At 52.3% G+C, this 10,089-nt stretch overlaps 1 protein-coding gene across 1 annotated transcript in view; it reads left to right on the top strand.

Annotated features, from left to right (window-relative positions):
* Positions 1–633: 633 nt before the first annotated feature.
* Positions 634–10,089, top strand: part of prickle1a (prickle homolog 1a) — a 31,141-nt gene continuing 21,685 nt past the window's right edge. Inside the window, exon 1 of the mRNA XM_018747047.2 lies at positions 634–1,032. The gene's annotated coding sequence lies outside the window, so the exon portion shown is untranslated. The remainder of the gene's footprint in view (positions 1,033–10,089) is intronic.

Here is a 10,089-nt window from a genome sequence, read left to right as displayed (position 1 = left end):
CACTGTAAATAGGATTAGTGTTACAGTGTCAGTCCAGCCCCAGGGTCGGGACCTTTCAAATGAGCGCGGCGAACAACTGCAGCCGATCGAGTTCCCACCTGTGCTCAGCCTGACGGAGGTGATGTGAGGGGGCACAGCAGGACAGGAAAGAGGAGGCCAGCGACCCTGGAGAGCGCAAAAGCAGACTGAAACTGCAAAAATCGGTTTTCAAAGGTGGTCTTCTCCACCAGGTCGCTTTAACCGGTTTCCCGTGAGATTACCTTGTTTCCGATCACATTACCCCACTCCCTCTTATAATACCCCGCTCTGCAATTGACTGGCCTGGCTTTCATTTGATTGCACCCTTCTGTTAGATAACCCCATGTTCTTCAACTGCCAGTCTCATATGGATTACTGTGTTCTGCATGAGATCATTACCCCATCTCCATTGGTTCGCCTCATTCTCTATTAGGTTGCCCATTCTCTGCTGGATCACCTTTTCCCATCGGTTTACCACGTTTTCCACTGGATTATCATGTTCTCCATTACATCGCCATGCTAATATCTGTTAGTCTATCCCGTCCCCCGTTAGGCTACCATGTTCTCCTTAGATTGGCCCATCCTCCTTCAGTTTACCCCTTCGTTCTGCGCTAGATCACCGACCCGCGCGCGCTCTGTCCGTGTTTTCCACGCTGCCCGGGCTGAGTGTGAGCGTGTCGGTGCCCGCTGGGGGGCGCTCGCGCACACCGGCGCTCGGCCGCCGGAGTTAATGCCATCGCAGCGCGCGGGACGTCCGCAGCTCACTGACGGCACACACTCGTCCGTGTCCGCCTCGCGCACCGCTTCGCGCGACTTATAATTCATGCGTTTTTACTGAAGCTCCTGCACACGATATCATCATCATGCGTTCGCCGGCTGCGCTCCGCTCCTTGTGACGCGCCGCGCCGTGGGGGACCGCGATCGGACCCGGGACCAATGTGATCGCGTGCGAGCGGAGTGTCGCCGAGGAGGATCGTCCGCCGGAGTCCTGCGCCAACGCACCCGGACACTTCGGTGAGTGTGTCGCACTTGTCGCGCTCCGCTACAGGCAACGCTCGCGGCACTCCACGCGCTCCACGGCGGCGCTCCACGGCGCTCCACGGCACGGCCGCTGCTGTCCCTTCCTTCCCCGCCCCGGGTCCGGGATGCTGTCAGTCAGGGCGCAGCGCGTGCTGGGTTTTACTGTGTGTGGAACTGATACCCGTCTCGTGCAGATTCGGTGTGACACGGTGATACCACCGGCCCGGGGGGTTGGAGGGGGGGGGCGCCGACACGACGATCCTCCAAAGTTCAGAGACGAGGCAGGAACTACTAGTCTAGTAGAGCTTAAAGCGGGGGGGGGGGGAGAGAAAAGTTTTTAAAGAACACCTTCAACTTCTGACCTCCGGGAGTGGTCGAGTCACGAGTGTGTGAAGTGTGTGTGGGGTGTGTGTGGGGTGTGACGGCGCGCCGATTTAACGTCCCGTCCGTGGGACGACTCAGAGTTTCGGATGAAGTTAAAGTTTCGCGCGTCGGGGTTTAATTATTGCAGCTCCGCGTCCCGATCATCTCCGTCCGTCCGGCGTCCGTCAGTCACTGTTCTCGGTTACTGTGCTTCGTCCGCTCGTACCACCAAGTTTACCACGGTAAGAGAGCGCGTTCTGTTCTCTGCGTTTCGGCACTATGACCGTACCGTGTAAAGCGCTGGGGGTGGGAGGGGGTTCGGACCTGCCGTGACCACGAGTTGCGCTCTCTCTCTCTCTCTCTCTCTCTCTCTCTCTCTCTGTCCACGTATGTGCTCCGCGCGCTCAGCTGTTGCCTGTCACTTAGTCTTAGGTGACAACTGACGGTGCGTGCCGTGCGCGCGACGCCTCCGTCCTCGAATCCGCCGCTACGGCCGTCGTGTCCCCTTGTTGTTTTCTGCAGACGGAGTGTGATCTGTGGCCGAGCCGTGTGTGTGTGTGTGTGTGTGTGTGTTTGCCAAACTGCTCTCCCACAGCGTGTCCCCCCAGCAGCGCCTTGGCAGCGTCAGCGCGCGAGCAGGAGGGGGAAGGAGGAGGGGGGGGGGGATTGTGTCACTGCGACCGCAGCTGGGACAAGGAGCTGCTGCTTCCACTGGAAACCTGCCAGAGTGATCGCCATCCTCTCAAAGTTACTCTTTTTTGAGTCGTCATCTGCCTCATTTTGGAGTCATCAGTGGTCACTCTTTTCAGTCATCACTCACATTTCGTTCATCACCGTCCTCTCATCTCCCTCCTCATGGCTTTCGAGTGACACCTCTCACCTGGTATACACTCTCTGTCTGTGTGTGTGTGTGTGTGTGTGTGTGTGTGTGTGTGTGTGTGTGTGTGTGTGTAATAAAGTGATCGGTCTTCCTTTTGTCCAACAGCATCTTGTCCCACTTGCACACAAAGAAACTGTCATGAATCTTTTCTCTCGATATGATCCCTTTCCCAACTTGCGATAACATCCTGCCATAGTTTCCCCAGCTGTTACGCTTTAACCATTTTCTCCAAACCGTCTGCTGTCAACGTCTCAGGCGGACCTTGACGGTGTCAAGGCTTCGAGGAGCAGCGTGGAACTCGTGCCGAGGAGCGGGACACACGCCGCTCCCCCTCGCGGTACCAGAGGTAGCAGTGGCACCTAGTGGCTGCATGTGTGGATCTGCTCTTGTCTCCGCCCATTTTCTACTGCCTGTATTCATGAGCGACACCCCCTCTCCTTGCATTTCGATATGTCATGTACCGCTGTCCCAGAAGTTCTCTCCAGGAATCGTTCGATGGGCGTTTTTTCATTTTAAGTCCTTTCTCTTACATCTCCAGCGTAGAGTCACGTTTACTATATTAAGCCGAATATGACACCCCCCCCCCCCCCCACCTTCATCGTAGCTCTTAATTTAAAGTTTGTTCTCTCCAGTCAGCATTGTTTCCAGGGCCGGTCAAAGGAAAAGCGCCGAAAACAAACCCGAGGGACGTCGCGTGACCTCTCTGTCCGCATAATGAGGCAGGTGGCGCAGGGCCAAATTGGGAGGAATGTATCATTCGTACCTCCGAGGTTTATATATAAGCCATTAGCGCAGCCTCAGGCCGCTCCTGCTGCGGTGGGAAGCGGACCCAGGTAATCCTTCTGGAGACAATCCTTCTGGAGACATAGCCCAGATGAAGATTGCGTCATACTTAATGGCATGAGACCATCTCCGTTGCAACTTCACAAAGCTGTTAATACATGGTTTGTGTCATATACTGGCACGTTCAGGTTTTTCCCAAGTTGTCCATGTAAAGACGAAGCTGGAGGTCGTTTTGCTTTTTTTTTTTTTTACACCCTGTGTCCAGCATCCGCCGAATGGTAGTTCTTGGTGAGATGGCTGAGCAGAGTTGAAATGTTTCTCCGCATTGTTGAAGTGCACATTTGTATTGTAAAGGGTTAAACTGAAGCGATAATAGGTGTTCGCCGCGACCGCTGACAAAATTTTACCGCGGTGGGTGCTGGGTCCTCTGGAGACGGTAAAATAAAGCGTACGTGGGACCGCGCTCGCAGTTGCGGACGTATTTATTACGGTACGAAAATTTCACGCAAATGCGATTCAGCCTCAGGCCTCCTTCGGCATGTATGGAATTTGAATTGAATTCGCAGGCATTAATAAAACATGCGGATAAAAAGGGAACATACGACTCAATTTCACGCAACAAGGGCAGTCTGTGGGCGGAGAACGGTGAGCGCTAAGACACGCGATGAGACAAAGGACGAGATTCGTCAAACCGGCCGGTTAGGAGGCTTCGTGACATTGCAGGACGGGATAATCGCTCGTTGTCTCCGCGCTCATGGTTGGACATTTTATACGCTGTTCATTCCTGGGAAACGTTGGAAAAAATGTGGGCAAGTGCTGTTTTTACACCTTTCGAGTGTTCTGTGTAGCTTACCATGGTAAGATGGGTGCCAGCTGTCCCAGGTCAGGTGTTTGGTGAGTTCTCTAATGCTGAGGATGGCCTGCTTTCTAGGAGTGTCCTTATTCTCGGTAAGAGTCGCTTAAGATTTTTTTATGTCCCGAACTGCTTGGGGTGTAAGGACAGTTATTAAAGAGTATTGATTTCAGTCTGCTTGTTCTTTCTTTTAAAACCCTTTCAGGACGTCTGTTGCGTTTTAACTTCATGTGTTATTAATATTTCGCAAATCTGCTGCAGAAGCACGGGTCGCGGCCGCGTGCCAGATTTTGAGCGCCTGGCCCAGACTCGACGGCTTTCGCGGCCCGCAAACAGGCGCGCGCGCGCTCCGGTCGACAGGCCGTCCCGACGTCGGCGCGTTCTTATAAGGCCAAAAGACGGGACGCTGGAGGGGTGTGCGAGATCCACATTCTTGCGCCGCGGTGTTTGGATTTGGGGCGCAGCGGTGGGGGAATCGGAGCAGGATTAAATAAATCAGCGCGGTGCGAAACATAAATAAAGCCATACATTGGTCCCTGTGTGGAGTGCGGTCCTGTTGGGGACGAACAGAAGGCTGATGCCAGTGTGTATGTGTACCGCTCTTGATTTAATAAGTCAAAGCTCGCCAGTGTGCACAGAGCTCTGTTTGTGCTTGCGGGAATTAATCATATTTAAGGCACTCGGGCCAAACTTTTGGCAGGCTTTTATCCCCTGGTAGCAGCGGACCGGGCCCAGTAAGCGAAGGCAGACGCGGACGCGCTCGCCTCCCCCCCCTCCACGCTGGGGAAGAGCTGCGGCGATGCGCTCGCCCGCTTCCCGCGTGAGAAACGGATTTGGGATTTTGGGTTTTGCGGGCCAAAATTATTACGTAAAAAAGCAATATGTGCTATTTCGTTCCAGGGCAGCGGGTGGCGTAGTGGTTACGGCCGCTGCCTTTGGATTCTAAGGTCCCCGGTTGAAATCCCACCCCTTGTTTCGGTGGCTTCGAGCAAAGTACTTACCCTGAATTGATACAGTAAAACTACCCAGCTGTACACATGGGTAAACGAGTTAGTAGCTCTTTTTGCAAGTCGCTGTCGGAGAAAAGTGTCTGCGAAATGAATGAGTGTAAATGGAGAAATGTAGACACGTAGGTCGCCTCGTGGTCAGTGAGCCTGCAGACCAGTGGATGCTGGCAGCTCTGGGCTCCGGCTGGTGGCGCTCCGAAGACCTGCGATGGGAGGGAAGAGCACTGGCAGGCGAGGTGCGGTGTAACGCTGCGCCCGGGTCTTTGCCAGGGGCACCTTAACTGTGGGCAAACTGCTCGGAGCGCCCCCAACAACAGATGACGTTACCGGTGCGGCAAAGCTCTCCATGTTCCTCAGTGGCTGTAAACCAGAACTCGTGTATATTTCTTGGAAAACCGTCAATAAAGCTCTCGCCGCTCACCCCTCCCCCCACGCACACATTCATAGGGAATTGAAGTAAAAGGTGACAGGTACTCTATTGGACTGATTGTATGTGAGTTCCAAAGGTGCTGGAACCACACATGCCATCGTCGGGTGGGGTGGGGCGGGGGGGGCTTTGCCGTAGCGTTCCTGGTGTCCACCGCCGAGGGCAATCGTTTATGGCTTTCCGGACCCCTTGCTGGAAGTATGCGAAACACACCTCCCCCATCCCAACCCGTGTTTTTCGCAGCCTGACTGGGGGCGTCGGCACAGATGTAACCAGTGTGCGTTTTTAAAAACTAGGCTTTGTAAATAAACTGGAAGGAGCCCAACACCCACAGCCAAGCGCAAGCCCCCCCCCCCCCCCCGGGCACCCACGCCCAGCAAACGTTAACGATTTGAACCCCCACAGAAGTTCGTCTGTGGGTCCAGACGGGTTTCGAGTAGCTTGTCACAGTCTCTGCGTTTAATGCCCGTCTGAAGGCGCGCGTTTGGGGAATGTTCACTTTCACTGGCCCCCTCAACAGCAGGTATTTTTCCCCTTGCAAACCACCCGGAACTTTCCTTTCCTCCGAGTTGAACACAGTGGTCTCTTGGAGAGCGAAACAAGCGTTGAGACTGAATAAAGACTCGATCGTCAAATCGTACGATGAGCAACCCCTGCAGGGCCGGAAGGAACGGGAGTCGACGCCTAACGGTTGTTTGTCGGTACCACAGCCGCAGAGTCATTAACCGCTTAATCGTCCGAAGGGAATTAGGTAAATCTTGTCTTTCTGACGCCACTGCAGAAGCCATCGTCTGTTGTATTCTGGATGTTTTTTGCTCCTCCTCCTCCTCCTCTTCATGTCTTACAAGAAACAGTCAGTAAATTCTAAGACCAGCCACCAGGTGCCACTGCTGAGGTGTCGCGAGCCGTCGGCACACGGTCACCACTTACTATATAACATTTACGGTGGAACAAACCCTTGATGCCTCTTCACTAGACTTTTACCTGTTTCGTCTGTCTGTTGTGTGACAGCAGGACAGCGCAGTAATGCTTTAAGAGACGAGGAGAGATCGATGTAAATGTATCGTTCCTTTGCTTGAGGCTTAACTGGAGTCTGTTTTTAACTCAAGATCGTTTTGACGAATACTTGTTGTGCCTTCGTGCCGCTTGAACATTTGTTTCATTGCTTTGGCTATGAAATAATGTCTTATTTCCTTGTCACCCCGAGTGACTCGGCGCCGTTAACGAGTTTATAGATGCAATTCGGATTTCTCCCACCGACAGCCTTTCTATTGTGGCCGGAGGCAACGTCGCCGCGAGATAGGGCGCACGCTCCATCAACCTCCACAGCATGTGTTCCTGCATCTGCGCCCGTGCCGTTGATGAAGCATCGGCGAGGATACCGCGGCAACCTCATCTCATAAGATAGATGAAAGCTCCGGCCTTGGTTTCAAGTCGCCACCTTGGCCGGAAGAGCCGAGAAGTTGTTCTAACCATGCGAGCTTTCCTTTGACTCATCCCGGCACGCCGGTGGTCCTGGGTTTACATAAGACACAACTGTCATCATCTCCTGACCTAATAAGTCCTCGACTGTGATCACGCGCCCATGGAGCGCTTTTGCCCCTAGATATTCTGTAAGGGAATGCGGGCAGGCCGACGCCTCCGCAGACGGCGCGCCCCGCTCGTCTCAAACCCATCCTGGGCAGCGCCGATCTGTCACGTTCGCTTAGTGGGATGTTTTCGACGTTGTCATACGGAGAGCCGCAGTTAGCCCGCTTATTGAGGACGATCGAGGCGACGTGACGCAGGGGCCGCTGTCTCCTCTTCCTGATGACTCACACATGGACGTCACTCCATCCGCAGCACTATCGAAAGGCCCGATGCGCCATCGTGCAGATTTAATCACGACGTCGCATTGGTCTTCAGCTTCTGCATAGTGGCAGTTACCACCACTGGGCTAAAGGGCCCGATGTTTAGGCTGTCGGGGCCTGTCGAGGGATCTCTGTCTCCAGCAGGCAGACTGTGACCCCAGCTGTCATCCAGGCCGAGGCGAGCGGCTCTCCAGCGTCCCCGGTGCTCGTTCCCACTGCCGCAGCCACTAGGGCGGGAGCGTCCAACCTTTTCTGGCCAAGGTCTGCAATCATTATTGTGAACTGCTCCAAGGGCCACAAGTGTAAAAATCACAGTAAGTGACTACTGAATCTTAAATGTCTAAATGGAAAAAGCTGTTATTGTATTTTATTGGGGGGGTGCGGTGGCGCAGTGGGTTGGACCACAGTCCTGTTCTCCGGTGGGTCTGGGGTTCGAGTCCCGCTTGGGGTGCCTTGCGATGGACTGATGTCCCGTCCTGGGTGTGTCCCCTCCCCTTATGCCCTGTGTTACCGGGTAGGCTCTGTGACCCTGTATGGGACAAGTGGTTCTGGAAGTGTGTGTGTGTCTGACTATTATCATGTTTCTCTGTAGAATTTCTGGTATCTATGGTAGGTGTACTGTATATTAATAATTTCACAAATGTTCTTGCAGGTCACATTAGGTGAAATAGCAGTCTGCGTGCAGCTCTCAGGTCGTTTGTCGGACACCCCGTTGCTAGGGGCCTTGTTACCGCGGTAGATCAATGGCATGACAGTAGCGGTCACCTCGGTTTTACCTGGCATCAACCTGGGACTTTCCGGAAGCATCCAGAGGTGCAGTTCGTCAGTAAGCGTTTACCGTTGGGTGTAACGGTAAACTTTTTAATGTTTTTATAAGAGCGCCGAATGAAAAGCACTAACCTGCATTGTACCTGCTCTTGGTAAAGGAGTCCTGTGTGTGTGTGTGTGTGTGGAGGGGCGTGTGACAAAGTGTTCTTGCTCCGAGTTTTACTCCACATAATCCTACCTCATACATGTTGATGCAAGAAGTTGTTTAGGTTGGTCTTGCATTAATCCTTTTACACACAGCATCTGTTTACACAGTTGGTTTGGATGGGGCCCAGTGTGGTGTTTCAGCGGTGATTACGCTGATAGACATCTGCATACCATTGAAGTAGGTTGTGCCAAGTCAAGGCTTCTGGAATTTTCTCAAGGTGGTGAGGTGGCATTTTTTCTCAAGGGCCCAGAACGCTGGTCTTCTCCGGGTCACGCGTCAACCGACCGCATCGGTGGCCTCCTGGGCTCACACTGCCTGGGGGAGTGTCGTGAACCGGTCACAAATGGCATTTATGGTCATTCCAGTTGCTTGGCCTTGAGCAAGCGACCAGTCTGCAATAGTCCTTTGAAAGACAACGTGTTTGTGTTATTACCCTTCGGATATTATAGAGAAAAGACATCATTTTAGGACATATATTTTTATTAAAAATATCATTAACAGCATGCATCTGGGTTCAAATGATCTATAATCAAATACATTGAGTTTTGTAAATAACGTTTAATAGCGGCACAAAATCACAGTATTGCTAAAAATGTGAAATAATGCACAAATGTTAAAAATCTACATCCGCTTTACAGTAAATATATATACATTTTAAATATACATAATTAATATTATAATGTAATATCACACACACACACACACACACACACACACACACACACACACACACACACACACATTGTCTGAAACCTCCTGTCCCATACAGGGTCACGGGGAACTGGAGCCTACCCGGCAACTCAGGGCGTAAGGCTGAAGGGGGAGGGGACACACCCAGGACGGGACGCCAGTCCATTGCAGGGCACCCCAAGCAGGACTTGAACCCCAGACCCACCGGGGAGCAGGACCCAGTCAAACCCGCTGCGCCACCATGCCCCCTCAATGTAATATCAATATATATAAAAATTATATTTTGGTTTGGTTTGGTTCTTCCACAAAACCTCATCAAGAAGTCAAGATGAGCTGATATTTCGTTTTTGCGCTTTTAAAATGCAGTTGTTTTCTCCGTAAGCCCTTCGAAACCATGTTGAAAATGTCCGAATGAAGCAACGAATCATCTGGAACAGGGCGAAGATGATGCTAGCAAAAACTGGTGGTCTCATGGCTCATTTAACTGTGAGCAACAGTCTCGTAATAGATAATATTCTCATCTGGTTTGGTTTGAAGCTTATGAGACTGCCTCGCCTGAACACACACACACACACACACACACACACAGTGCTCTCTTGACACACCTCATCACATGGTGTAACCCGGTACAGTGATCACGCCGACACTTTACACATAACCACTCACAGCTGATTAGTGTAATTTTGGACTTATTCCCTGTACATGTTAAGAGCCCTTAAAAATCACGGCCCGCTGCGGTATGCGTTTCCGAAAAACCGGTGTACTTCAGCCGAAAACATTCCTACACGGCAATAGAATAAAAGCCAGCGGTTATTTTCTGAGCGTGACTGAGTGCTGTACTCTGCACATTTTTTATTGCATGAATTTGGTGGAGTAGGAGGTAATGTGTTCACGACCCAGAGGAGCACGCGGTGTTTAAAGAGGTATTTATATGTTGATCGTGTGGGTCAGCTGTAAAATGTGGCAAGGTAGGGCCAAAAAAGGGTCTACCTTGTTTTTATTGTAAAGCACGGGGGTCCTTCTAGAACGCGGCTTCGCCGCACCCGGACCGGGCCGGAGGTGGATCCCTCCCGCGTCCATACGGCGGCTCTTCCGAACGCATCCGGGCCACAAGAATAACTATCGCGTTCGTGCTCCGCCGCTTGATGTAGTAAACATTCCTTATGATAATAGCGTGAAATCCCCGATCGAGTTGCTTCGTTCTGCCGGGCGTCGCTGATCT

The sequence above is a fragment of the Scleropages formosus genome, chromosome 2 (genome assembly GCF_900964775.1).
Source record: "Scleropages formosus chromosome 2, fSclFor1.1, whole genome shotgun sequence".
In the NCBI taxonomy this organism is placed as follows: Eukaryota; Metazoa; Chordata; class Actinopteri; order Osteoglossiformes; family Osteoglossidae; genus Scleropages; species Scleropages formosus.
Note: the sequence above shows the minus strand (reverse complement) of the source record. Positions and strands in the feature narration are given on the sequence as shown.